The sequence below is a fragment of the Lissotriton vulgaris genome, chromosome 2_1, assembly GCF_964263255.1.
Source record: "Lissotriton vulgaris chromosome 2_1, aLisVul1.2, whole genome shotgun sequence".
NCBI classification, from domain to species: Eukaryota; Metazoa; Chordata; class Amphibia; order Caudata; family Salamandridae; genus Lissotriton; species Lissotriton vulgaris.
The window spans coordinates 2,005,779,938-2,005,807,716 of record NC_141687.1 but is presented as its reverse complement, the minus strand read 5'-3'; the positions used below and the strand labels follow the sequence as shown (position 1 = coordinate 2,005,807,716).

Genomic DNA, 27,779 nt, shown 5'->3' with positions numbered 1-27,779 from the left:
GAGGCCTAGCTTTTTACAGATTGGCTTTAGCCATTTTTTCCTGGCTTTAAGGTATGCTGGGCATATCAATAAAACATGGGACACATCCTCTTTCAGCCCCATCTCGCAAAACTCGCATATAACGGAGCCAGCGGCCCCGGCCAGCCCCTTATTGCAGTTCCAGCTAGTTGTCCTTTCTTTTAATTGCAAGATACCATACCGGAACTTTAAATATAGGCTTTTGGCCAATGGAGGGTAAATTTCGTCCATAAGGGGCTCTAATTGCATAGTCACTTTTAATTAAAAAAAATTCGAGGTTAGAGTCCCTGTTCTGGGGTTTGATAACACTGAGTCTCTAATATAGTCCCAGTACCTTTGTTTCAGGATCCTTTTTGAGCTATTTGTAAGAGAATCAGGGTCAAACCAGAAATCACTTAACCCTAGTTTTTCAAACCATTTTTTGACGTACTCTAACCATGGCAAATGCATGATATTCCTTATAGCCAGTATCTCTTTCAATGCTTCTCTGTAATCAGTCAGCTCCTCAGTGGACCATAAGCGGACCCAATAGAGCAGCGGACGAAGAGAAGCATAGTCATCTGTACGTCGAAAGTTGAGGTCCCATAATACGGGTGTCATTGGTGTTGACCCAGGTATCCCTAAGAGTTGCCTAATAAAGGAATTTTCCCTCACTCGGAAAGTATCCTTTAAGGCATAAGCCCAGAGATCCGCACCATAAAGTGAAGATGATTGAGCTTTGTACTTGAATAGTTCAATGGCTGGTGAGACTGCTTTAAAATGGCTATTCTTATGCCTCTTTAAAATCGAACACTGATTTTGCGTCAGCCTTAACTTTGAGTTCTCCAATTGTGTTTTCCATGTGACGTTACTGTCTAAAATGATACCCAGGTATTTAAAATTGGGGACTTCTTCAATGGGTTCGTTATTTATCTTAAAAACTTTGCTAAAACCTTCATGAGGGTTGATTGTCATAACTTTTGTTTTTGAGGAATTAATTTATAGTTCCTTGTCATGGCAATACAAACTAAATTTATTTAAGAGGTTTTGAAGCCCCCTGGGTGTCTGAGAGATTAAAATAGTGTCGTCTGCAAACAACAATGCCGGAACGGCTTGCCCACTCAATTTGGGAGAGTCATGCTCGCAGCCCAAAAGAGTGTCGGGGATGTCATTGACGTATAAGGAGAATAAGGTAGGTGCCATTACGCACCCTTGCCTTACCCCTTTCGCTATTTTTATCTTCTCACTGACTTCTCCATTTGGTCCCCCTCTAACTCGTGCATAATTATTCTCGTGAAGTCTAATTAAAATTTGAAGGATGTTCCCGGGGACGCCCATCTTGTTTAATGTCTTCCATAGGGCTACCCTTGGAACCATATCAAAAGCTGCCTTCAAATCAACAAAAGCCACGTATATATGGGAACTTCTTATAATCGTATATTTCCAGACTAAACATAAAAATCTAAAAACCTGGTCTACAGTGCTTATCTTTGATCTAAAATCTGCCTGGTATTTTGTATAAATAGAGTGTTCTTCAATCCAAGTGGAAAGCCGGCTAAGGACTTGACGGACAAACATTTTTTGCAACACGTCAATTAAGCTGATAGGCCGATAATGCGAGGGATTTGACCTATCACCCTTCTTGAACAGTGTTACAATCTCCGCCCCCTTCCAGGTTTCTGGGACAGGAGCTCTAGCAATATCATTAGATAGTAGATTGATATAGGGAGCCCAAATATAGTTCTCGTGCTTCCAAAGATCACCTGGTATTCTGTCTGGGCCTGGCGCTTTCCCTGGCTTAACTGCCTTGATTGCTAGAATTGTTTCTGTCAAGGAGAAGACAAGAGGTGTGTTATGCGCAGCCAAAAGAGGCTGCAGACTGTCCCAACCTTCAATCTCGCCAGAACTTTCACAAGCATATAACAAGGTAAAATGCCTGACCCAAATTTCCTCCTCTAAGAATTTATCTTTGCATTCAGTCAACCCCCTGGTGCCTCTAGCGATGAGGCTCCAAAAGGAGGTCTGATCTTTACACTTACATGCGTCCAACAAATCTGACCAAACCCTTTCATCCCACTCTTTTTTGGCCATTAATAGGGTTCTTTTATACTGAGCTCTCTTAATTCTCACAATGTCCGCTGAGTCCCCCCTGACCGCTGTAATTAGGTCTGCTTTAGCTCTCCGGCATTCCTGGTTATACCAGGTGATCCCTGTATATTTACTCTTTTGGGCGTTATGTGATCTTTTTACCGCCCTAGTTAGGATCTCGCCAAGTTGGTCAATTAAATGATCATGAGATTCTATCAGAGAAAGATTTTGGATGACAGTACTATTTTCTAAAAGAGGGGACATGTGCCTCACAAATACATTATAGATTTGACTAATGATTGTTGTGTTACCTAAAACCACTGGCCACTTCAGGGATCTACGGTTGTTTGCCACTAAAGGGTCCTGTGGTAAGGAAACAGTACTTTTAGCACTTTTCTCAAGGGTTTTGAAGATCTGAGTCTGGACAGATAAAATCAATGGATAGTGGTCACTTTCCGTGCGGTCATCCACCATTAGGTCGATGATCATGGGCCATGAATTCAGAGAAACTATAAAATAATCTAAATGGCTGGGATTCGCCCCTCTTGTAAATGTTGGTTTACTGGGGCAGTCTGAGGGCAACCGCCCATTGCAGGCACGTAGGCCTAGCTCGAGAGTCAAGTTCAGTAGTTGTAGGGCACTCACTGTACAAGGTGCTTTATAATTTGTGTCAACCAAGGGGATATTGTTGACGCTGTCCTCGTCCTTGTGAATGTCTTCTAGGCCTATTATAGGTTCGAAACCTCTATTGAAGTCACCACCTATAATCATTCTTGCATTTTGATCAAACCCCGCCACAATATTACTCAAATGGGTTACAACTGGTGATTCTTTACACGATCGGTGTGGTCTACTGTAAATATTGATCACGTAAAGGCTACAACCCTTAGTGTTTTTTAACTCAAGTAGTAGAAGGTCGGGATTATTTGTATCAATTTGCTTAAAAGACAGGCCGCCTGTAATTTTCACCCATATTGTTAGGCCGCCAGAAGGTCTAGTCAACCTTGAAATAATTCTCGAGCCCCCAGGTTTCCTGAAACATGATTAAATCCCCACTAGCCAGATATTCATGCCAAGCCGGATCTGAGAGGTTTTTTTTCAAACCTGCAATATTCCAACAGATTATTTTTGCTGTTTCTAAAACACTTGTTTTCCCTGTTACCTGCTGTTGTATAATAGACCCATTTACATCTGAGTGTGGTGTTTGTGCCATAGTGTCAACATAGTGCAGTGGCTGCTGAGAATTTTTAACAAGTGCGATCTGCTTTGGTACGGCATCAGGATGCAAACTAGGATATGTGTATTCTATACCACATGGCATTGCCAAAGCCCCTCCATCAAGTCAATCGCAATCAGCTAGACGAGCTAGGGCTCCGAACCTATTTGAGGTGCTAACTCCCCAATTATAAGATGGGGCCCCAGGACCCTACCATTTGCTGGTACATTCCATCTAGGTGCAGGGGTAATAGGATATGCTGGATTCTGGTGAGCACCTGGCCATCCTCCGTTATGGTTGCCATTGCCTATGGGTGCAGGGGTAATGGGATATAGCAGATTCTGCTGCACGCCTGGCCATCCTCCGTTGTAGTTACCATTACCTAAGGCCCCACAATTGTTAACAAATGTGCCCGGCCCTCGTCTGCCCATTAAATTCCAATTTTGCCCTGGAGTAGTGAAACAGGGAACGTTATGTTGATTGACTTGCCATGGGCCAGCCCTATTTTTAGAAGCATAGTTCGTGTCAAACATTGTAGGTCCCCCACCCCATCCATTATTTCTTGCTAACCAAGCTGACTTCTGGGACTTTTGATTGTTGGCTTTTTGCGTCTCATTATAAAAGAATTCTAATGTGAGGGGGATTATAGAACTACTTCTTCTTTGTGGTGGAAGAATATTGGATAGAATATCGGGAAGAGCAGCTGGATTTGAAAGATTTAGTACCACACAGTCGCCCTTCCATTTTTATTGCTTATTTCCTATCCATCTGACCTTCCTTGCCATTTTAATTTCGTCAGCCAGCCGCTGTTCACCCCCCTGTGCTATCCGCATATTATTTGACAGCCAGTATAGTGCCTTACTTATTAGTGACGATGTTGACTCGGTTTGACCCGGTGGTAGGGTTGGTGTATTGGCTAGAACTAACACCAATGGCGATGCTTCAACTGCAAATTGTGTTGAGTCTTCTTCAGAACTAGGGGGCACTGTAACATGTGGTGGATCAGTTAATTGAGCAATTGGGGCTTCTAGTGGCAAATCATTAATATTGGGGCCTGTTAGCGGGCATTCCGGAAGAGTTGGCCCTAGTGGGGTAACATCCGGTGTTGACCCAGAGTTGTTATCTTCCTTTGGACAATCGTGGCCCTTGTTAACATTACTTGAGACATTTCCTATCGCATCTACTAATACATTTTGTGTACCTCCCAATTTCTTTATGTCCGCAGAAAGTTTATCAATCTTGCTAATTAGTGGCTTAACAAGTGTCTGAATTTTTATTTCTAACAGCTCTGCTATTCTTGACATTAGGTCCTCATCCGATATCTCCCTCGGATTGTCCTCCTCATGATTCTGGTGAGTGCTTTTTATCTTTGGTGGTGACATAACCTTATTTTTTCCAGAGCGTGTCCCCCCACGTTTGTTTTGTAATATACGACTGGCTCTAACTGCCCTCGTGGCCCGCTTTACAGGTGGTTCGTCCTCCACTTCTTGTTTTTCTTCAACCACAATGACAGCATGTGCATCTAAATCATTGACCACATGTGGCTCAATATCCGCCACATTTGCTGCACTGGTAACAATACTAACATTTACTGGGGAGATTGTTTCATGAGCATCATTATTAGAGTCTAATGGCAGAGACTCATTTGTTTGTGAGGAAGTGGGTGGGCTCATGGAAGGGAAAATAGGTGACTGACTCAGTCCCAACGACTGTCTGCGCTCACTGTTTATCTTGTTGACCACTTGAACAAGGTAGTTATCCATGGTGTTATTTGGTATTTCAGATGCCAATTGATTATTTCTTTTAGGCATAATTATACAAAAGGGTGTGATAGTCTTGTACCCGCAATTTAGTAAAATCACAAAGTGTAACTCTCAAGGTTAAAAAACAAAAGTCTTACTTCAGCGCCTTATACAGGTATCCAGCTAACTCAGTTCCTGCTTTGTAGTGGTGTTATATCAGTTATATACTTCTCATCGAAGGCCCCCTCCTGTTTCCAAGCTCCTGGGCGATTCGGTGGCAGCTATACAGACTACTTACCGACCCCCGTCTGGTAACTGAGACTTAGACTTAGGAGGCGGTCAACCAAAAGCAACAACACTTCCACTGTCAGTAAGCCGACTGGAACTGATCCCTGGTACTCAATGATGACTTTTTAGGGGGGTGGCCTAGCCTGGCCTACTCGTGCCGATGAGGGCCGTAGAGGGCCTGCCCTTTGCCCGGGCTTAGCCCCGCGCTTGGTTCCGCTCGCGTCCCACTACGCGGAGGGGGCGTTGATGTTTTAAGCGCCTCCGGGCGCCTTTGCAGACGTCACAGGGAGCGCCCCCGCTATGGCTCTTGGGGGTTGTAGTCCCCCGCTCAGCGGCCGCTCTGGTGTAGGAAGGCGGCGGCGGGGGGGACTCGGTGTCAGGCTCCCGCTTCTCCCGGTTCTCTGGTCCTCGCTGCGCAGGCACAGCAGCAAACTCCTCTGGCAGGTAGACAAACACGCAAGTTAAGGCTCCCTTTTAGATCCTTCCTGTCCGCGCAGCAGCAAGACCTCCCCCACACAAAAGGAGGGAGGTATTGTCTCGACTGGGGTGGGTTAGGCTGATTCAAGGAGCGTGCCAATTGTTACTTTCGCACAACATGAGACTTGTACATTGGTATGATTTCAATCTTTTTATATATATGTCATCGAGATGGGTACCACTTGTGTATTGGTGGGCATAGGCACCGGTGAGACAATCAAGATGGGTGTTAGAAGACCTGCTTATGTTTATATAACCATGTCACATTTCCGACTGAGACTAGGACAAACTGTGTTAGCTTTGTTTTTCTGTACTTGCAAAGGAATTTAATGCATCTCAGTGCATTGCTTTGTCTCTAACATAATGCTAAATACAGTTATTAAAAAAAAACCTTGCACAAATATCGAGTTGCAAATATTGTGGGTCAGAAATATCGACATATAGATTCTCGTGGTCAAGAATATTGATTATAGGTAAGTAATATCAATGTTAAAAATATCGAAGTGTTTAATATCGTTTGCAAAAATATAGTTGGTAAAAGTATAATTTTTATTAATGTTATGTATTGTAGTATTTATTTTCGATGTATGTGCTGTATGTTTTTTGTATACACTTTTTACTTTTAATATATGTGTTACTTTTTTAGTAGTTATTAATGTTGTTTTATTTGAATTTTGCTTTTTTACTTCCGTAGCAGGTTGTGGGTTTATAGGGGAATGGAGTGGAAAGTAATATAATTGTATTACATTTGTTGATTCTTTTGTATTTATTAATATTTTTTAATGAGATGTTTTAAATGTCTTAAAAGTATAAAGTAATGTAATAGTTTGTTAATTAATTTCAATTAATGAATTGGTAATTAAGTATGGTAATTGTGTAATTATTTTAGGTGTGTGTTATGGTGTTTATAGGTTTTAAGTGTGGAAAGTAATTTTTAAATTGATGAATCAATAATGATCTGTTAATTAATTTTAACTCATTAATTGACAATTAATCATGGTAATTGTGTAATTATTTTAGGTGTTTGTTTTGGTGTTGATAGGAATAACGAGTGGAAGTAATTTGCATTTAATTAATTTATATATAGTTATTAATGCTAATGATTTCATATGTATTTTGGGTAATTATTAAATTTTTTGTCTGTTTTTTTACTTTTAAAGGGGTAAAGGGTGGGTATTAAATACATTTTAATTAAATTATTATTGGTTGTTAATAGTAATAGTATTTAATTTATAAATAAATTTTAATTGTGTTTTATTATTTGAGAGTTTAATGTAGGCATGTGTTGTGGAAATCATAGTGTTAAAGTGTTATTAGGTTTTTTATTAATATTTTTTCATTATATAATTGTTAATTATATTAATTTCTGAGAAAATAACTATTACAAATGTTGAAGTGTTGTGTTATTGGTGTGGTGTTATAGGGTAGGAGATACAATAAATACATATTTGTATTAATTAATGTATTTGTTTGTAAATATTTTCTAGTTTAAAAGAATTGTATTTCATAAATGTGTTTATTATTTTATATTATTTGGAGTTTTTATATGTACTTAATATTATAATATTTTACATGTTTATATATTTAATATATTTGATTTTTCATTTCGTAATATATAATTTTTATGATTTTTTTTATCATTCTCAATGTTCTTTATCTTTGTTTTAACTTCTTGAGTTTGAATAGTAATTTCTGTCTCTTCGCTATCCAACAATTTTGCTACTATTGCATTTACTGGAGTGGGAAAAAAATGTTTTATCCCTCTGCTATCCAACAGGTATTTTTCTGTTGTAATCAGTCAAAACTTTCTCTACTGTTGCACTCTTTGGAGTGGGAATATACATTTTTGCCTCTATGATATCCAACACTTTCCTTACTGTAGCTCTCCCTGGAGTGGGAATCGAAATTTTTACCCCTCCACTATCCAACACTTTCCCTTCTGTTGCACTGTTTGGAGTGGGAATAATACTTTTTACCCTTCGGCTAGCCAACACTTTCCTTTACTGTTGCACTCTTTGGAGTGGGAATAGTAATTTTTACCTCTCCGCAGTTCCACACTTTCCCTACTGTTGCATTCACTGGAGTGGGAATAGTATTTTCTCCCCTCCGCTATCCAACATTTTCCCTATTGTTACTCTCACTGGAGTAGGAATAGTAATTTGTACTCCTTTGTTATTTAACACTTTCCCTACTGTTGCACTTTATGGAGTGGGAACAGTAATTTTTACTCCTCCGCTATCCAATACATTTCCTACTGTTGCACTCTTAGGAGTGAGAATAGTAATTTTTATTCGTCCGCTATCCAATACTTTTCCTACTGTTGCAATCTTTGGAGTGGGAATTGTAATTTTTTCCCCTTTGCTATCCAACACTTTCCCTACTGTTGCTCTCACTGGAGTAGGAATAGTCACTTTTACCCCTCTGCTGCATTCTTTGGAGTGGGAATAGTAGTTTTTTTCCTGCCGCTATCCAACACTTTCCCTACTGTTGCTCTAACTGGAGTGGAAATTGTAATTTTTACCCCTCCGCTATCCAACACTTTCCCTACTGTTGTTCTTTTTGGAGTGGAAATAGTAATTTTTACCCCTCCGCTATCCAATACTTTCCCTACTGTTGCAATCTTTGTAGTGTGAATTGTATTTTTTTTCCCCTTTGCTATCCAACACTTTCCCTACTGTTGCTCTCACTGGAGTGGGAATAGTCACTTTTACCCCTCCACGATCCAACACTTTCCCTACTGTTGCACTCACTGGAGTTGGAATAGTAAATTTAATTATCTTGCTGTCCAACACTTTTCCTACTGTTGCATTGATTGTATTGGGAAATTTTGGTTTAAATATTTACTAATAGTTTAATATATTTAATCATTGTTGAATGTTTTATTATTTTTAAATTATTGATATATATATATTATTTTTATATACTTTGAAAGTTTAAAATAAATTAAAGATAATAGTTTAATAATTATTTTAAAGTAAATATATATGTGTATAAATTGTTATGTTTGTGTGTTTATTTTTTTAATTAAGTTTATTGTTTATATTTTGTTAAAATGTATATTAAATTAAATTAATTTTGTTACAATTAATATTTAATATCTTTAATATATATTATTTCATTTTTTCTATATATTTAAATCAATATTTTTTACATCAATATTTCTTATTTGATATTTTTGTACTTACCTTTGTAGGTATGGGAGTTTATATTTTTTTTATATTTTTAACACCAATGTTTTTGTCATTGATATTCTATCAGTGAACCCTTTGAGCCCTATCAATTACCCAGCACTTGAATGCTGTAGCACAAGGCCAAATCCCTTTATCTTGGAAGCAATCAGTTATTGTCCCAATTTTAAAAAAAGGGAATGGAGTAGACCCAGCATGCAATCGTCCAATCTCTTTGATAGATGCTCAAAGTGAAGTCTTGGGTAAGGTCTTGCTGAATCGACTAATGGACTGGGCAAATATTAAGAACATTTTGTTAGAAATTCAATACAGTTTTAGACGAGGACGAGGAACTATAGAACACACCTGAACATATACCTTTCAGTTAGTTCCTAAAAGGGAAATCATACACCTAGACTTCATGGACTTCAGCAGAGCGTTTTACACAGTGGTTGGATGAAAACAGCGGACTGTGCTGAGATACATGGGGTGGATAAAGCCCTTGAAGCTTTTTTGCACGATTTGCACATGGGGCTTGAATCCTCTGTAATATATGGTCCTTCGGGGGAATGCAGTATGCACTTTCAGTGAGGGAGGTGGTCCAGCAGGGTTGCATATAGGCCTCCATGCTTTCTATTTGGTATATTAGATCAGTTTTTAGGAGAGTATTGCAAAGATGTACCAAAGGTACGAAATGGAATGGTCCCAGCTTTACTGTATGCGGTCAACTTTGTCCTTAATTCGCGTACAGCTAACAGTTTACAGTTATTGTTAGATTGATTTTATGATTTTATGGAAAATTTGGGTCTGAAAATTAATTACTCTAAATCAGGGGTCTCCAACCCGGTCCTGGAGGACCGGATCCATGCCAGATTTTTGGGATATCCCCATTGAGATGCATGTAGTTATTTTAAAAATTTGGCAAGGATCCGGCCCTCCAGGACCGGTTTCGAGACCCCTGCTCTAAATGATACACTATGATATTAGGACCAAAAACTGCTAAAACGTATATAATTAAGGACCATCATGTAGGAAATGTGGACAATTTTGTTATTTAGGCATCTTTCTGGATTACAAAACTGAACTGGGATCCCTTGTTGAGATCACAAACAAATTCAATATTTTAACAGAGTAGCACACAGTATTGATACCTTCTCTAGGTGGTTAGATTATATCCACATAAAGTTCTTGCTATACCTTTATCATGCAAAGTGTGTCCTAGCTGTAGCTTTGGGGCAGAGATTTAGGGAAGCAGTTGTACACACTATGTGATGGTGAATTGCATAAATAAAACAGAACTGTATTTTATACTGAATATGTCGATTTTGAACAGAACGTTTTTAACATATTTTCATTTATATTTGTTTTCTCAGCTATTATTGGGGTGTCATAAGTCATCAGATCCCCCTTTGCCCATGTGATACGATCTCCACACTGGACACTTTACTCAGTGTCCTTATCTGCCTTAAATAGACTTGTCTGCGACACAATGTTATTTGCCCTCTTCTCTTGCCTTTGAATTATTAGCAAGGAATACCTGCTTTACTGTATCAGCAATACTTAGATAATTTCAATGTATGCTGTTATCTATCTAGGTTCTTATCGGGCGTGTATTATGCTCATTCGTGAAACTGTATTTTATGGACTGAACATGAATGTACTTATGATTTTAAAGTGTTTTATTGTACTTTTGTGATTCCTTTTGCAATATTTTGATAGCCTAATTATTATCTGCCACCCAAGCCACTCTTATAGCTTTGGGGGCTTGGAACAGGATGAATTGTCACATTTGCAAGAGTGGCATGGTTAATAGTTGTGTTTGTACTGTCATTGGCAGCGCTGGTGGAGGCAATCAATGGTGCAATCTGCAGTGGCCTCCTGATGAGGGCCTTGGCACTTATTTTTTGACAAATTAAGCACCAAAAAAGGCAGGGATAGCAAGGAGCAAGTCAGGGGTTGCAACTGCAACCTCTGGGGACCCTTAAATGAGGTGCATGGCTTGCAACCCAAATGAATGGAACATATATGCAAACACCCAAGCGCCTTTATTTCCACTGTCTTCAGCCCAAAGTCCTCACAGTACGCTTTGGGACAGAAGTGCTCTCTGACGCAGGAGAAAATTAATTTTACTTTTTAAAATGCAGAAAAAGTGTCTCAAACTCTTGGCTGGGGCCCACACACCCACTAATTGTACTGCACATGGCCACTTTTACCAGATTTTTTAATATCTGTTTAAGGAATCACTCACAGAATATCGACTCACAGAATATCGACCTACAGAAACATTGACGCTGGAATATCAAAGGCAAGTATATCGACATCCTAGCGACAACAAGGTAAGTACAAAAATATCGAAACCAAAATATCGATGTTGAAAATATCGTAATTAAAGATATCATTTTTTTTCTGTTAAAAATAAATGTGTAAAATAAAATAAATATTACTAATAAATAAAATAAACATAGTTAAAAATATTTTAAAATGTTTAAAATTAATAAATAATATATATATATATAATAATAAAACATTAAATAAACATATACATAAAATATTTAATATATACTTAATACTAACTTTTAATGTATATTTTATTTACTTAGAAATTATTTATAAATACTATAAATTACAAATACATCTACACACATAAAATAATAACATAACTTAAAAGTAAATACTTACTTTGATAAATTAAAAAATTAAATATACTTTCAAAATATTTAAAATAATTAAATACTACATTATCTCAAATAGTAGAAAAGAATATAATATTAAATAGATAAATAAATAAAACTACTATTTAAAGTTTTTAAAAAACTACAGTAATGAAAACATTGGTTAGTGTAGAACGTAAAATTACTATTCCCACTCCAGAAAATGCAACAGTAGGGAAAGCGTTGAATAGCGTAGGGGTAAAAACTACTATTCCAACGCCAGAGAGTGAAACAGTAGGGAAAGAGTTGGATAGAGTAGGGGTAACAATTACTATTCCCACTCCAGTGAGTGCAACAGTAGGGAAAGCATTGGATATCTTACCAATTAAGAAAAATAATTACCAATTAAAAAAATGAATTACAAATTAAAAAAATTCATTACCAATTACAAACATTAATTACCAATTTCAAAAATGATTACCAATTAAAAAAATTAGTTACCAATTACAAACTTTATTTACCAATTACAAACATTATTTACCAATTAAAAAAATTAATTACCAATTACAAACATTAATTACTAATTTAAAAAAAATAAACAATTAAAATAGTGAATTGCCAATTAATAAATTAAAAATTAATTATCAATACCAATAAATTAAAATAAATCATTGCCTAATTACAATTAAAATACTTCCCACCCAATTCTCCTATAAACCCACGACCCGCAACAAAACTTAAACGCAAAAATTAATTAAAATTAATTTGTAATTCCTAAAAAATAATAACTAATTTAATATATTTAAATTACTTCCCACCCTATTCCCCTATCAACCCACAACCCGCTCCAGTACTAAAACACATAAATTGATTTAAAAATAACATTATCAATATATAAAAATAGTACACATATAATTTTAAAAAAGTAAAATACTTAACAAAAAACATATAACACATACATATTAAATACATATAAAATACATAACAATACAAATATCGATATTAGTAACATCGAAATTAGTAACATCAATATATTTGATATCAGTATTACTGACTTCGATATTACTTATCTATACTACTTTTATAAAGAGAGAACAGAAACCTTTTGGCAAGGTAAACTCGGGAACCACAGCGCCAATCCACACACCCAATACATTGTTGGAATCCTCAGGGTGTGTAGATGGACATAGGCGACATAAAATAAAAATAAAACGTAAATTAAAAAATTAAAATTTTAAACAAAGTAGTCCCCTAAAACTAGCGACGGCCGCGACGTAGCACTAATCGCGACCTAGACGTGCGTGATGACGACAGGGGAGGAGCGGTGACGAGCGGCGAGGAGTGGGGGTGAAGTCCGGAGCAGGCGGCTCAGGTAAGGCAAAGGCGAGGCGGGAGGCAGGCGGGAGGCGGTCTGGGCAATGTCGGGGCGGGCGGGGGCCCAGGCGGGAGTGCACAGAAGCCTAAAATGCTGCCAGCGCCAGGGCGGGCTGCTAGTATCAATATAAAAAAATTCTATATTACTTACCTTAGGGTCGATATTCTGTCCAACGATATTGATGACCTCGATATTCTTTACCTCAGATATTTCAGACTCGATATTTCTGTAGGTCGATATTACAAACTCGATATTTAGACTGTGTACCCTGTTTTAGATAGTCCTTTGTCACCAGTGTATTTCATATTCACTCTTCTGACTGCTGACTCGTTGAATTGTGCTTCATAGCTGCCAAGGTTTCAGATTGCTGTGTGACATTTTCATAATTTCAGCTTGATTAGGAGTGACATTTCAATGACCATGAGTGACACTATCTCGAGAGCAAAATAAAGCAATGACTAAGAGATTTTAAAACTGCTGCAAGCATCACAAGAAATTAAAGGGCACTAGTGCCCTTGTAATCTGATCATACTGTAAAGCTGGGCAGGATGTTATAATGAGGCAAATTCAGCGCTATTTGATTAGCACAGCACACCCTCTCTCCCGACTCTGTTACACTACACTACTGGCCAGGCAGTTCGGGCTGGACTGTTCCCATTGGGTGCAGGGTCAAGACTGATTTGAATATGGCTGGGTTCTAACTGGAATGGCATGGTGAGAAAAAAAACAATGGATTTAGGCCCAGATCTCTGTACTGGGGTGAATGTATGGCATTGTTCTGCATTCTGTCCATCAATTGCTCTTTTGCTTTTGTCACCCTGAGTGGGACGGGTATGCCGAGACGTGGGTCTCGTGCTCTCCATGCCACTGGAGTCAAGCTATCCTGGCTGATGAGGTCTGAAAGCTCGAAACCGGTCCTAGGATGCTTGTTTCCAGTCCAGGGAGGACCTGGCCAGGCAGTTTGTGCTGAACTGTTCCAATTGGGCGCAGGGTCAAGACTGATTTGCATATGGCTGGGTCCAAACTGGAATGGCATGGTGAGCAAAAAACGATGGATTTAGGCCCAGATCTCTGTACTGGGTTGAATGTATGGCATTGTTTTGGTCTGCATTCTGTGCATCAATTGTTCTTCAACATTTATTACACAACCTGGTAGCACTGATTTTATCAACCTTAGAAACGATTTAGCCTAAGTTGGCCACAAGTAGATTTGAACTGGTGACTATGAGGTTATTGTCCGAACACCACACTAGGAATAACAATTCACTGGGATGTTGTACCTACTGCACCTGCTGAACAAGTGTGTAATCTGATAAAATAGAATAAAAGAGAGCTACGGTTCCTTGAGCAGGTCTCCAGGTAAAGTATTGGGCAGAGAACACAAATGTCAGTGTGTAATCTGTAAGAGCTCACATTTCTGAATCCTAGTCACCCAGCTCAGTGGGTTAATGTGCGGTTTGCTGATGTAGGCTACTGGTCACAAGTTCCAATACTGGTAAATATAGTTCTGTGGCTTATATCGCTACAACAAACATCTGTGTTTAACATGAAAAGACATTAATATGACTTGTTGCAGGCCAAGTGCAAGCTTCCTGTCTTGTATAGTCGATAATATGAGAACCATTCCAATTTCAAATCTTTATTTCGATCATGAAAGATCATAAAAGATATACACAAGATAAAATAATCATTAAAATACATGTAAAACCCAATAGGAGCAGTATACGAATATACTTAATAGAGTACAGTTCTAAAAAATGGCTTAGCCCAAATACAAGGGAGATAGAAGAGGTGTTCACAGTATTGTGGTGTCCTTAATTATTCGGGCGCGTGCCCGCCACATTGCAGTCAAAAATGTTGCCATAGCAAACACTGTTGGCGGAGATAGATCCGACTTTAGGACTCTATAGGCCGGAGCACATGTTCTGAAGCCCAAGTTTTTTAAATGAGGGACCAGCCAATGTCTCCTAATTCTAGTATAGGCTCCACAGAACAGAACCACATGCAAGTCATTCTCCGATTTGTAAGCACATGCCGGGCACGCCCCTGTCTCTGATCCACCTGCCCAACCCTTTGTAAAGGACCTTAGGGGGAGAGACCCATACCTCCATTGCAGGAATTCCTTCCTTGTAAACACCGGTGTCATGCCATCCAAAACACATTCATGGCTGTACGAGTCTTTGATTTTAATGAAGAGATCAGTTAAGGACCCCTCCCGAGTAGTATCCAGTGTTTTTTGGAGCATGTGGTTGTAGAACAAGGTAGACAATGCTTTTCTGGACATCCTTGTACACGCACTTTCCGGATCCGACCATAAGTCAGGCACTCCAAGAGTCACACACATTCTCCTTATATACTTTAACCAAGGAATTTTGGCGGCATTAGGTAACATGAGAAATTCCTGGAGCTCCGCTCTGTAGTTGGCAAGATCCTGACTGCTCCAGAGGCGACGCCAGTAGGTCAGGGGTTTGAGGCCCAGTTCTTCCGTGATAGGTCTCAAAGCCAGGTCTAGTCTCAATGGGAGAAGTGGAGTACTTGGGGGGAGGGCAACCAGCTGTCTGATAAATTTATTTTCTATGGTTTGAATAGTGTGTGTCGAGGTGTGGCCCCACAGCTCACCTCCATAGATGATTCCCCCCCGAGCCTGGGATTTCTAAATGTGGATGGCAGGTGCCAACGGGCGAAGTGGGGATTTCCTAGCGATTCTCGTGATGCCTCCCGCCCTCTACGATAGTTTCATACTAGCTTTTGTTATGTGGGCCGACCATGTTAAATACTGGTTTAGGGTTATCCCAAGATATTCTATTGTATGCACCCTTTCCAGACATGTTGTGCCCAGGCGGGGATTTGGGCGATTATTGGCCTTTGGGTTAAGAATCATGAATTTTGTCTTTGCAGGGTTGATTTCGAGCCCCCTTTCGTTGCAAAAGCCTAGGAATCCGTCCAGGACCCTCTGTAGCCCCATAGGTGATTTGGACAGCAGCAGGGTGTCATCCGCAAACATGATTGCGGGCTCCCTGCTGCCGTTCAATTTTGGTGCATCGATGTTACTAATCCTCCTCAGGTGTTCTATCACCCCGTTCACAAAGAGGCAAAACAGAGTCGGGGCTAGCACACAACCCTGCCTCACCCCTCTGCGAACGGGGAACCTATCAGTCAGCTTGCCATCTTTCCCGCACCTAACTCGTGCATAGTTATCTTTGTGGAGTCTGATAAGGGAGAACCATTGTATTTACACCTTTTATTAAGTGCCAAAAAGCAATTGAACTTGCATTGTTTCCTCATTGAAATATAATTATTAAAATAACTAAACATAGAGCAAATGAGAAAAAGTGTAGAGCACAAACACTCTCTTGGTATTGCCACCAATAAAAATACATTGCACCATATAAAATGCTTATTGAGAAGTCATTTTATATACCTTTTCTGTGTGCGAGACATAATGCAGCACATGGTATAATGCATTCTATGATCCATCATCGTTCTTCTAATCAAATTCATGTTCTTCACTTCTCTTGTGTTTTGTCACAGCTCCTTTAAAAAATGTGACTGTTTACATTTCTCAGGTGCTCTGCTCAACTTGTGAAGTGGCTTTGTAAAGGGGGGATGTGCGATAGTGTTCAACCAGCCCCCTTTGACTTTTTAGTCCTCCTTCCCGCCTGACCACAATGTGTACAAAAACATCACTCCTTGCCCTTTGTATATAGCATTTACATAGAGTCTGAGCCGCTTTCTTTTTTTAGGTTTCCCCCACAGACCACTTTTAGCTGTATCTTGTCAAATACTATTGCGGACCATAACGATACTTACAGTGAATTTCGGGTCAGCCCATTGCTTTTCATTGGTTAGCTTTCTTATTAATCTTGTTTGCTTTCTTGTTATTCATTTGTTTCCCTCTCTTCTCTTGTGTTTGTGGTTCTCCTGGAGCATAGCGCTATTCCAATCATTTTGATGACTTCTATTCCTCCATGAGTTGACGTGGATTCCGTTGAACTATTTTTCTTTTTATGTAATCACTTCATGGGAGTTTATGGGTTCTCTCGCTCTCTCCGTTGTGTTCTGCTTCCCCCGAAAGATCCCATTCTCAGGCCTCCAATTTGCTCTCCCCCAGCCAATCATTGCTTCCCCCAACTGTTCTGGTTTTCTCTTAATTTTATTTTTAAAACCTTCACAATAAGACTCTCTGTTGATTCCCGCTGCTCTTCCTTTGCTCTCTTGTCCCTCACAATTATCTTTTTTTTTTTTTTTTTAAAGGTGTACCGGGATACCTCTTTCGCACACATTTTTAGGTTTTGTCTACACAGCACTTGTGCCATTCATGCAATATCCCTTGTAACGAACTAAAACCCTCTGAAAAGGGGTTTAGAGTCCGCCATTTACTTACCATTTGTTAGCCTATGCCACCCTTGTTTGCTTTCTTCCTAGTAGTCGCATTCTCTTGCCTCCAGCTTCCTGCTCAGCTTCACAACTTTGTCCTTCCTGTGGTGCTTGGGCCAAGTATTGCTTCTGGCGCCCACTGTCCTTCCACTGACTGCGTACTTGTAACATACTTTATCTATTCATTTTACTTTCCAGCATCTGCATTCTGTTCGTTTCTGGCCTGTTCCTCCCACCTCCTCGCTCCCATCACTACATGGCCCATCCCCACCCTGTCACTAGTCATAACTTGTTTTATATAGAGTAAAGTTGACTGGATAGACTTGGAGTGCTTTACATGAGCACAAATTACATTACACAAGAACATATGATTTTTTTCAGGCACTGGGAGATTAAGTGATTTGCTCCGAATCACAGGATGTTGAGCAGTGCCTGGTCCCCCAGCTCCAAAGTCAGCAGCTCAGGTTGTAACTCCACAGCCACTCGATGCTCAGTGTTCCAGCTAGCTACACTTAGACACTCTGGTAACTGCAATGGGCATTTGTTCAAGAACGTAAACTGCGTATTAAGAATGGGGGAAATAACAACTTGTTTGCACGTGCATAGTTTTAAGTTAAAAAAAAGCGCTAAGACACGGTCTGGTCACATCATATTGCTTTTCTTTTCTAACTTTGAGCTATGTAACATAGCAGCTTGCACCGCATTGCAGCATTTTATAAAGACATTGGCAAAGCCAATAAACCTCGCATCGGCAAAACCAATTGGCTGTGTCAATGCTTGTTTTAATTTAATGCTCCAACATTGGGGTCCACCATCCAGGAAGTGTAAATTAAAAGTAAAAAAATGGCTGCAGTGTCATACACATGGGGACACACGAATCTTTCATCATGCTGTGGCGTTGGTTTTTGATAATAATGATTCGGTTCCGGATCAATAGACAAGGATTTTTATTTCGTCATCACTGCGAAACAGCATCTGTAAAATACATTGACAAAGCCATTGAAAGACAAGACCACATCGGATGCTTGTTACTCCAAATGCAAGATTTGCCGCAGAATACCAAAATCCATATTGAATATTGTGCATCAATATATGTGTAAGAATTGTAACAGATAAGTATGAACAGGAGCTTTATATTAGTCTTGTTTCCATAAAATGTCAAAAGAGCATAGAAGGGCTATCAGCAAACGTGATGAGTATATGTCATTCTTTGCTGTATAAAACCAGTGTCCTTCACTTCCCAATCCAGTAACACTCGTGTTATTGACCTCTGTCAGGACAAAAGGCTCAGTGTACCTACTGGAATTCATACCCTTGACCATGGGGTCAAATCTAGGCCCTGGCGTAATTTCAGTTATGCATAATTTCGAATATTTGGTTGAGTTTTTTTTACATGGAAATCTGTGAAAGGACGCCATTATGACACTTGTGTGATTGGGGCTTACTTAGATAAAAATTTTATTGAGGGAGCAACTGACAGAACGTGAGCGCCCTTGGCTGTCCTTGCGGTTTTTGCCCAGTTTTTATTTATGTCAACACGTTCAAAATTAACGTGAGGATGCATTTGGCAACAAGATATGACCCAAAATGGCAGATTTTTATTTCACTTAATTTTTCCAAAACTACGCGTAATTACACGAGGGGAAATTACATGGGTTTGATGCACCCGTAGTCAAACCCATCTTGACTAATTTTCGGCAACTTTAAAGAAAGCGATTTAAAGAATAAGAAAACGTCTTATCTTACCTGCAACATGCCCGGGCTGCCGTCCTCCTCCATCGCGACTTCTTCAAGAAAAATGTGCATGCGCGGGTGTCCGCGCATGCTCAATTTTCTTGAAGAAGTCACAATGGAGAAAGACGGCAGCCCGGGGACGCCGCAGATAAGGTAAGACGTTTTCTTATTCTTTAAATGGCTTTTTTTTAAGTTGCCAAAAATTGTTAATAGTGCAGGTGGGAGGTGGTCGGGAGGCCAACTCCGCTCCGCCATGAGTGTCCGGATATTTGCCTGCTCCGCCTACTGCGCAGAACGCGGAACAGGCAAACCTCCGCACATTCGGTGGGCGGAGCGGAGTTGTCAGCCCACTCTTAATCAATACATGCATCTGTAAACTGAAAATAATTGAAAACTGTTAGACCTGGCATCATTGGCGTGGTTTTCCACTGTATTTTTGCTTTTGCCTCCTGTTATTTTGCTGTGTGTGGACTTCGTCTTTTCTGGTCTAGATACTTTGGGCACTTAGCCACTGCTGTTCAGTGCCAAAGTGCTAGTGCTCCCTGTAAATCGTTGTTATTGATTGGTGATTCCATTATTGGCATATTTGATTTAGTAGTCAGTCCCTAGTAGAGTGCACTGTGTGTGCCCAGGGCATGTAAAGCTAGTGGACCAGCAGCACTGATTGTGCCACCCACATAAGCAGCCTGTAAAGGTAACTCAAACCAGCCACTGCAGTGTCTGTATTCAGTCTAGTACTGCTATGTCGAACTGGCAAGTACACCCACTTGCCAGGCTCTACCCAGTCCTTTTCTTACATTTGGGTCACCCCTAAGGTAGGCCCAAGGTAGCACTGTGGACAGGGTGCAGTGTAGGTGAAATGTAGGACATGCCCTGATGTGTGTAACATGTCCTGATAGTGAAATGCTGCCAATTTCATTTTTCACTTTGGAAAGGCTATCTGTCTCAGAGGAAAGAATGTGTTTTTTTCATAACATCTTATAAATATAACTTCCCATTGGGACCAGATTGGAGGATAACGTTTAGTGTTCCTGAACTCAGAATCTAAAGGTGCATCTTTTAGTAAAGTGTTTGAAAATAGAACTTTTAGAAAGTAGGTATTTTCTTGCTTAGCCATCCTGTGTGTCTCTGCTGGTTTGTGGATTGACTGTCTGGTTTTAAAGTGGCAGGTGCTGGGGATGTGCATTCTGTTCAGAGAGTCACTTGTGGTGAGGGGGGGGGGGTGAGGTATGTCCTGCCTTTACAGGGTGAGTCAGGACTGGGCTGAATAGACATGGGCTGTATTTAGAGTAGGGGGAGGAGATTTCTTTCACCTCTGAATGGGCCTGGTCTGCCTGGGTCAATGCTGTCTCAACCTCTTGCCGGGAAACTGCACCGGAGAGGACAGACCTGGTTTTAACTGAGCACAGTGCTTCTGTGCCACCAGAGAATATAGAGAATTGCTGTATAAATATTGGGGCTTGGACCCCAGCAATTTACAATACTTCTGGACTCAAGAGGAGCCTTTGCCAAGGAGAAGAGCTGGAATGCTGAAGGAGAAGTACTGCCCGTTTGATGTGTGCTTCTGAGGTTGTTCGCCTGCAGTGATTGTTTCTGCTAAGGAGAAGACTAAAAACCTTTCTGTGTGCTTTGTATCCTGCTTGAAGAAGATCTCCAAGGGCTTGAAGTAGAGCTTGCTTCCTGTTCTGAAGTCTCAGGGACATACAAACGTAATTTTCAGCTACCACAGAGGGAATTTGCAACACTGACGCCCGCGAGTGATGCTTAACCTACACAGAAGCCGGGGGCAATGCTTGTGAAGAGCACGACGCACCACCTGACTTGCACCATAGGCCCGACGCCTGCCGGAGCTGCTCTGCTTCGACTCCGAAGCCGTCACTGAGGCAGCTACCTTCCCCGGAGCCGAGGATACCGCTCATGACGCTCACGACGCACCGTCCCGACTTGCACCACAGCCCCGACTTCACCAATGCCGGCACGTCAACAACACAGAGGCGATACTCGATGTGAGTGTCTCCCAAATCCAGCGACACCGCACCGTTGTAAGGAACCAACGCCTCTCTGCTCCCGCGATGTCACCTCTCCAACAACAGTAAAGAACCGACCCCTCACTTCCCATGCATCACAGTAAGGAGCTGAGGTCTCACCTTCCCTGTGGTCATAAGCCACCAACGAAGCTTCACCTCACCGACGTCGTGCACCGTCTTTGTTTTCATTGTTTACCAAGGTACTGTTCTTTGGGGGTCTATGTAACTCCACGCCCAACGCCACGCACCTCACCGTCGGCGCCATACTTTGTGATTTTCATCTGTCACGACGTTGTAACAGCTCCAAGTGATGTTAGTTGTTGAGGGCATCCTGATAACTGTTTTGTGGATTTTTGTTGTTTTGATCTTGTTTAGTTTAGTTAAAGATTACACATTTTTCTAAAATGGTGTGGTTCCATTTGTAGTGTTTTCACTGTATTACTGTATGCATGGACAAATGCTTCACCCACTGCCTTTGAGATAAGCCTGTCTGCTCGTGCCAAGCTACCAAGGGGGTGATCAGGGGTTATTTTAGAAGTGTATCCCTCTTACCATGAGTGGGAAGAAAGGTCCCTACTTTGACAAATGTACAAACCGTTGCCAACTAGAGACCCCCATTTCTAACAAAAACTTTAATTAAGCATTTATAATGTTATTATATGACAAAGAATGCATGTCAAGGGAGCTTGCTAGTGCTTCGGATACTCGGGAACAGCTAGGCCATTCTTGCCTGAGCAACGGCTCTACATTTAGCATTTATTTTTTATGCAGGACACAGGCAGACTTTGTTGAACTTACTCGAACCTGTGGGGTGACTGAAATGGCCTCTTTTCTCCATAGAATAATTTGTTGATCCAAACCATACAACAAAGTGATAACAATGTCTTTTGGAGGGGAGCGACATGAGCAGTAAAAACAGGGTCCCAAGGATGACAGTATCAGGAAAGGCCTCCTACTGTCTAATATGGCAACTCACTTACATGTGGCCACACACACAGGTGATCCCCTAAACTGGGGTACATCTCGCTATACACAGATACCCCTTGAGCTCAGGTGGGACATGAAGAGGCCTAGTCATAACAGATTCTTCATATGTAGCTAGCAGGGCAAGTAGATGTCCTCTCCAAACTGGGATGTTGGTAAAATGTCTTGTAATTCATAACAATGAGCTGCCACCAACTGAAAATCATGCGGTGTGGCCATGACACAGCTGATAGTAGTCACCTATATTGACAGAATGGTCCCTTTGTGTGACCACCCATCTGTAGAGTGTCTTTTGCTGCTGGGGATGGGGGCAGTGCCACTAGTTAACCGGAAAGGATAACCAAGAGCAGGGCAGCCCCACAGTCTTTCACTTGCCTTTGCAGTTTCAACCCTAATTAATGCAGTGGAGAAAATAAATCAGCAACGGAGACGAGCATAATTAGAACAACAAAAAAACACTACTTCAAAAGCAAGGATGCCGTTTTGGGGAAGACCCTACCACCCAATATCGGTATCTTCATCCACGCCTAAAATGGAAGCATCACGCCTAAAAATCAGAGGAACATTTGTTCTTATAGAGTTGTAGAGCATGTGGGCTGTGGCATTTCTGATGCAACCTCTCTTATCACTTCTAAAGCAGACTGGTTAATTTCACTTGAACTTAGGTAAACAGGCTGTCATACTGATGTGGTTGGTGGACTCATGCGGAAAATATGCGTTTACTTTAAACTGTCAAATTCTCTCACTATCTTCAAGGCACCGGATGTTACATTTTTCCCGTGGTGCAGCATAGTGGCGTTAATATAGATCAACATATAAAAGTCACAATGTCCTATTTAATGTGTTCCTTCTCACAGAATAGCAGATGCCATAAAAGACCTTCGGTAGTTCACATCACTTGCTTCTTCAGCTTCTGCAAACAGTCACTGTGGTAGCATATTTAATTAATTCCTATATTATAACCCTGTTCTAGGACACAGCCTCTCTGTCCTGCTGGAGAGCCACGGTTCTGCCATTTTAAACATTTATTTTGTTCCACGCTGTTCAGAAAAATATTGTAATTGCCAGTGAAAATGATTTATTTGTACAGGCTGAGCGTTTTGAAAAACCTTTTGCTCATAAAGAGAATAATCACACACGTTTGAAATGTTTTGGCTTTTCTAACAAAAACAAAATATACTGCAGATGCAAGACCTGGGCAAGATCTTTTGATGATTCATCTTAATTTTAGCATCTCGAAGGACTGCAAATTGCCATACCTTCCTAGATGTTAGATTTTTTAGCCCATATTGTGAAAATCATGGTGGTGAACTTCTTTTTGTATTGATTTCTTTAAATCAGTTCCATCTAGCTTTGCTCAGCAAAGATTTAAATCAATGGTAAACAGCCTTTACAACAAAACTTTTACAACGCACTACCATTACAACGCGGTCATTATAACGCAAACCATTACAACGCATTGCGCTGGGGGGCGCTCTAGGATAGGGAATAAGTTACATTTTCTATCCAACACCTTCCCGAGTGTCCAGGGGCACTGGAGTTGGAATAGAAAATTAAACTTTTCACTATCCAACACCTCTAAGCACTATGCGTTGTTAAGGTATGAGATGTAAAAACCGCGTTGTAAAGGCAGGCGTTGTAATAGCCTGCATTGTAACATCATACATCCGAGTGGCCACTTAATTTCAGTGGTACCTGCATTCACCATCCCCATTGGAATGATGAGCTTTGCGGTAACACCACAGACCTAGTTACTGTCAGCCAGAGGTTTCAGAATTCTTCAATAAGCAGCTGAAATCTCCAGGCAAGCGTCCATGCCAAAATAAGGAACTGGCAAGTGAATCAGACACCCAATGCCTATCCTGTTGTTCATGCAGCCATTTCTTAGTGGACCCTTAAGGCCCAACTAACTCCGGAAGTGCAAATTGAGATTATGGCCACCCAAGATGTTGATATCCTTTAAAATACAGAATACAATGACTCCTGCCTTCTCATCCTTTTTGATCTCTCTGGTGCCTTCTGCACCAACACCAACTAAGACCTCTCTGATACCTTGGCACCCTAAATGAATTTTGATGGCACCGTCCTACAGGAGTTGAAGTTCGACCTGAAAGACAGAGCACAGCTTGTCCAAACATGGCCCTTTCTGAGCCAACCCCTGTAACATGTAACGTTTCCTAAACTCTATTATTTCTTGAGTGATCACCAATGTGCAGCCTCTTGGAGAACGAATAGCTGAAAAGATGTCACATTCACCAAGTCACAGATGGCACCAGCTCTAGATGAGTGTCACCCATAGCCATTGTATTGGCCTGTAGGACAACTGAATCACTGACCTCCCAGCCTGTCCATCAGGGCCTATGTTAAGTTGAACTCCAACTAAAACAGAGTTGGCTCTCATCACAAACTCCAGCAAGCAGTGCCAGGTCCAAGAGTGGTTGAGCTAAATTTAAACCACAAATTAGCAGCTGTAACTTACTTGACTTCTATATCAATGCTAAACTTAGCTTAAGGGTAGAAATTGCGCAGTGGATCCATTAAACATATCTTTAAATGATTCTACTTCACAAAGTGAAGGGATGCCTTTCATATGGCTCTTAAGACACGACTGATGTCTCACCTTTACACAGACTATTTGTCAGCCTCCAAAAATCTCTGTGTTCTCCCTAATTTAGTGCGCTTCATGCTGCAGCACATTTAGTCAAAAGCCTTCAGAAGCGTCACAGGATAATTCTAAACATCTTCACTGCTATGCTATGCTATGCTATGCTATGGTGATTTGTATAGCGCACGGCTGCCCCAGCGAAGGGGCGTCCCGGCGCTGCGGAAGGACAGAATACAGTTTACAGTGAGGTGGAGACGCTAAGGGTGAAGCTATTGTTGAAAAAGGTGTGTTTTAACAGCCTTTCTGAAGGCTAGGAGATCTTGTATCCACGGATAGCTTCGGGAAGACTGTTCCATTACTTGGCCGCTAGGAAGCTAAAAGAGCAGCAGTTTTTATTTTTTATAGCGCAAAATCGACCCGAAGGTTTCAGAGCGCTTTCCATGAGCACCAGTTGCATTGCAGACTAACACATACATTTTTGTTAGGCACCGGAAGATTAAGTGATTTGCCCAGAATTACAGGATGTTGAGCGTCCCTGTCGATACTCGAACACTGGTCCCCAGCTTCGAGGTAAACCACTCTGGCCATGAGGCCACATCCTAACAGTGTTCACGTTATGTTCCAACTCTGCTGCATCACTTTCAAGGAGGCCAATAGTATAATATCAAGATGCCTGGATGCCTAGGCAATATATGGAGCAGCAGCATCACTCCAAGAGAGACCCAGAAGTGCAGTAAGGAAAAGAGCATACACTGTATATTTGCAAGTTAAGCTCTAAAAATGTGGAATTTATTCTGTGTCGAAATCTTCAAGCCACCTTCCCACCTTGAATGCTAAAAAGAGTTCAAGTACCTAGTTTCAAACAACACCTCCTCACTGTTAAGCTCTTGGCTACTGAGCACTTCTTGGAAACGCTGCCCTGACGCTCTCAGTCCTCAAAGCTGACAGACTGTACTAGTGGCGTAGCAAATTGTGGGGGCAGGACCGCCCCGGGTGACACAAGTTTTGGGGGCTGCAACCTCCCCCCTGTTCTTACCTGCTGCTGTCGCAGGAATCTGCCAGCCCCCCAGGGCCCCCTCTCCCCCCCCCCTGTCCCCCCCCCCAATCTAATATGCTGGCTGCCGCACACAGCAAATGCTGGGGCGGCCAATGGTCTAGCTACGTCACTGAACTGCACCCCAGCTACCACTCGCCATGCATTATACTCACCTCTGCCAATCCTCCATCCATGCATCCTGCGTAGTGTCCTTTTTTCCTCTAGAAGAAATGTGCCCAACTTCCCCATCAGGCCCTGCCAATTCTTTATTTAAATACTCTGCTGTGCCATCTTATGTTCGTCTTCCTCTACGTTTTCCTCCCGTTCAAGGGTCATTCTGCAATGCTGCTTCTTTCAGTGTTCACGCATCTAATCTTACCACACATTCCACTATGCATTTTTCTGCAACCACCCATTCATTCGGCTCCCTCTCCCCCTGCTGTATGTTGCCATGTCATATCTTCTCCCATCCTCCAGGGTTGAACTGATCAACACGGCTATGTAACGAAGCCAGAGGGGCTGGTCTGACAGGTTAGTGTGTTGGACGTTTGTTTTGCAGTTTGTGGGCCTTTTTATAGTGTGTTTGATTTTTCTGATATTAACCACATACATTGGCTACAAAAAGCACAAATGCATGCCATGCAAAACACATGTACAGCCTCTTTTTACAAGTTCCAAACTGCTCTGATACTCAAATGTGGGCACTTTTATTTTCCTGCCGGGGCCTATTTTCGGTGCCTTTCCTACCCTGCCCTCCTTGCCTCCTCCCCTCCTCTTTTCACTTTACACTCCCTTCAGTAATGTGGCATCCAGTGTCCACCCTCTCCGCGCCCAACCTACTCTTTTGTGAACCCCCCCCCCCCAAATACTGTAGAGTGCTCCACTTTTTTATGTTGCTTCACACTGTACACACCAACTTAATCCACCTGTATGAATAGGTGCTTAAAATGAGTCCAAAATAATGATTTTTTTTCTCTTTCGGAACTGGAACCGTAGACGTCGTGTTAGGCGTTGCCCTTGGTCTCTTGCTCTGACGTCTTGTCCTATGACACATTGGGGCCACTTTGCACAGTTGCATTTACGCAATACACACGCGTATTAAGGTTGAAACGACTGTTGCGAGAGACGCAGCGGAGACAGTTCTTCGGAAATGTTTAAGAGGAAATGCACTCCTGGAAAAACAAGCAACATGTAAAGTTAAATGTTAAGTTGCCCATCATGGTGGGAGTCAAATTAGGGGGTCTCAAAAGTACAATAGTGTAGCCTAAATGCGTAGGATCTGTTTAGAATTACACAACTGCTGTTACATCACAATACTGTAGATGAAGGTTCAGCTCTTTTCATACCTTTGTACTGAAGAATGCCAAACTTTAGAGACATGTCATGGTTGAATTTTCCTTGAAGCAGAGGCATGAGCTTCGGCAGATTGCCATTTTTTCTTAAATCAAGCCCATTCGTTAGAGCTGTCGACCTATACCTTCCAGCCCAAGGGCTCTAGGTTTGATAGTTTATCTTTGGTAATGTGTGTCATTGTTTTTTTCGTTAAACATTTTCCGACTTGGCTTGTCCTGTCATGTTTCAGTAATATTCGTGGAAGTTCTGCCATATGACAGTTCAAATGTCATCCTCTGTGTTTTCGGTTTGCTGAAGATGTGAGGTGAACAAAATGATATTTGATGCAAACGAAGTGACAGGCCATTTATATGTGATGAATTATAACGCGAGTTAGCGTCCTCCAGCCATTTTATGAATAACTTCTTTTGAAATTAAGTTCAATAAACAAACCTACACTTTTGAGATTAAAACTTTTGATGATTTCGAGTTCACCTAAACTATAGACTTCGAGTAACCGAAGTTGGTACTCTGGAGAAATGCTGGCCTTTTGTATGAGTTTAAACTGTCCCACGAATGATACAGCTGAATGATGGATGCATAAAGCAAGAATTTGCAAAGCCTAAAGGTCCGGCCTTACTTTGTTAATGTGTGCAAACACCAGCACACAAAAATGTGCGGAC

At 41.0% G+C, this 27,779-nt stretch overlaps 1 protein-coding gene across 1 annotated transcript in view; it reads left to right on the top strand.

Moving 5' to 3' along the window:
• The window catches only part of ADAMTSL3 (ADAMTS like 3), a 2,358,716-nt gene that overhangs the window by 557,742 nt on the left and 1,773,195 nt on the right, over window positions 1-27,779 (top strand). The gene's annotated exons all lie outside the window — the stretch shown is intronic.